This window comes from Propithecus coquereli, unplaced genomic scaffold (genome assembly GCF_000956105.1).
Source record: "Propithecus coquereli isolate 6110/MARCELLA unplaced genomic scaffold, Pcoq_1.0 Scaffold193, whole genome shotgun sequence".
Classification (NCBI taxonomy): Eukaryota; Metazoa; Chordata; class Mammalia; order Primates; family Indriidae; genus Propithecus; species Propithecus coquereli.
The window spans coordinates 2,831,378-2,834,472 of record NW_012144190.1 but is presented as its reverse complement, the minus strand read 5'-3'; positions in this window follow the sequence as shown (position 1 = coordinate 2,834,472).

The following is a 3,095-nucleotide window of genomic DNA, read 5'->3' as shown; positions in this document are numbered from 1 at the left end:
GCATGGTGGCACATGCCTGTAGTCCCAGCTACTCAGGAGGCTGAGGCAGAAGGATCACTTGAGCCCAGGAGTTTGAGGTTGCTGTGAGCTAGGCTAACGCCATGGCACTCACTCTAGCCAGGGCAACAGAGTGAGACTCTGTCTCAAAAAAAAAAATAAAGGAGAAAGTAAGATATCCCCAGATAAACAAAAGCTAAGTTTTTACTAATAGACCTGCCTGGCAAGAAATTATAAAGGGAGTCCTTCAGAAACCTGAGTCCCAGCTGGCTTTACCACTGGCTGACTAAAGTGGCCTGTGGCCCTAAATAAATTTGAGTGGCAGTCAGGCCACAAGGGCTGTAGTCCTCGGGCAAGTCCTGGTGCTGTGCTGATCTCAGAGGCAGTGGACTTGGGGTGTGACCCAGTGTGACACCAGCTGTGTTGGCCATGGGAGTGCCTGTGTCAAACCTCCCCCAACTGCAAGCAGTGCAGCTCTGGGAGAGATTCTTTCTGCTATGGGGAAGGACAGAAAAGAGTACAGAGGACTTTTTCTTACAATCTGGGTACCAGCTCAGCCACAGTAAAATATAGCACCAGGCAGATTCCTGAAATCCCCAATTCCAAGCCTTTGTTCCTTGACAGCGTTTCTAGATTGACCCTGAGCCAGAAGGGAATCTGCAGCCCTGATGGGACAGACCCAGTCCCAGCAAGATTCACCACCTGCTGACTAAAGTAGCCTTAAGCTTTGAATAAACAGCAGCAGCAGCCAGGCAGGAGGGCCATGTGCCTTGGGTGAGCCCCAGTACTGTGCTGATCTGTAAAACTTCAGGTGTGACCCAGCACAGTGCCAGGTGTGGTGCCCACAGGAGTGGCCGCATCACCCCTGTCCCAACTCCAGGTAGCCCAGTGTGGAGAGAGACTCATTACAATTGGGGGAAAGAGAGAACAGAGTGAGAGACTTTGCTTGGTAACCCAGGGATTTTGCCCCTACCGTCCCCAAATCCACCAAGCGCATGTATCTAGGGGTCTGCAAGAGTTGCAACATTCCCAGACTTACGGCACCCCCTAGTGCTGAAATGAGCTGCAGTGACCACATGCTTAGGTCTCAACACTCAATCCCCTTTGAATTCTTAGACAGCTCTCTCAAGAAGGATGAGCACAAACAAGCCCAGAATGTGAAGATTGGAATAAATACCTAACTCTTCAACATCCAGACATCAATGAACATCCACAAACATTAAGAACATTCAGGAGGCCAGGTGCAGTGGCTCACGCCTATAATCCTAGCACTCTGGGAGGCCAAGGCAGCAGGATTGCTTGAGCCCAGGAGTTCGAGACCAACCTGAGCAAGAGCAAGAGCAAGACCCTGTCTCTACTAAAAATAGAAAGAAATTAGCTGGACAACTAAAAATATATAGAAGACAGTTCTACAATAATAATTGGAGGTTTCAATATCCCACTATCAGTAATGGATGGAACAACCAGACAGAAGGAAATAGAGAACTTAATACAATAAACCAACTAGATCTAACAGATACATACAGAACGCTCTACCCAACAACAGCATACACATTCTTCTCAAGTGCACGTAGGACATTTTCCAGGATAAGACCATATGTTAGGCCACAAATGTAGTCTCAACAGATTTAAAAAGATAGATATAATACAAAGTATCTTCTCCTACCACAATGGGATGAAGTTAGAAATGAATAACAGAAGTAAAACTGGAAAGTTCACAAATTTGTGGAAATTAAATAACATACCCTAAAACAACCAATGGATCAAAGAAGAAAATATGAGGGAAATTAGAAAATGCCTATAGATAAATGAAAATAAAAACATAACATACCAAAACATAGCAAAAGCAGTGGTAAGGGGGAAATTTATAAGAATAAATGGTTACATTAAAAAGCAATATCTCAAATCAACAACCTAACTTTTAAAATTAAGGAACAAAGTAAACCCAAAGTGAGTAGAATGAAGAAAACAATAAATATTGAGCAGAGATGAATGGAGTACAGAAAAATAATAGAGAAAGTCAATGAAACCAAAAGTTGGTTCTTTAAAAAGATCAACAAAATTGACATATCTTTGGCTAGATGTACTAAGAAAAAAAGAGAGAAGACTCAAATAACTAAAATTGGAAATGAAAATGGGGACACTGCTACCAATTCTATAGAAATGAAAAGGATTATAAGGAGTACTATGAACAATTATTGCACACCAACAAATTGGGTAACCTAGATGAAATGGGCAAATTCCTAGAAACACAAAACCTACCAAGACTAAATCACAAAGAAATAGAAAATCTGAATAGACCTGTAACTAGTAAGGTGATTGAATCAGTAATCAAAATCTCTCCACAAAGAAAAGCTCTGGACCTGATGGCTTCATGGGTGAATTCTGCTAAACCAGTAAAGAACTAATACCAATCTTCCTCAAATTTTTCTAAAAAATTGAAGAGGAGGAAATACTTCCTCACTCATTCTATAAGGCTGCGCTCCCCAATCCCTGGGCCCGGGACCAATACAGGTCTGTGACCTGTTAGGAACCAGGTCGCGCAGCAGGAGGTTACCAGCAGGCGAGCAAACAAAATTACATCTGTATTTACAGTCGCTCCCCATCGCTGGCATCACCGCCTAAGCCCTATCTGCTGTCAGAACAGTGGCAGCATTAGATTCTCATAGGAGCGTGAACCCTACTGTAAACTGCGCATGCAAGGGATTGAGGTTGCGGCTCCTTATGAGAATCTAACGCCTGATGATCTGAGGTGGAGCTGCAGTGGTGATGCTAGTGCTGGGGAACAGCTGCAAATACAGATTTGCAAATACAGATTATCACTAGCAGAGAGGTTTGACTACACAGAGACCATAATAAATCAATTGCTTGCAGACTCATATAAAAACCCTACCAGTGACTGGCAAATGACAATGTAATAATAATAGAAATAAAGTGCATGATAAATATAATGTGCTTGAATCATCCCAAAACCAACCCCCACCCCCGTCTGTGGAAATATTATCTTCCATGAAACCAGTCCCTGGTGCCAAAAAGGTTGGGGACTGCTGCTATAAGGCCAATATTACCCTGATACAAGAGCCAGACAAAGATACTAA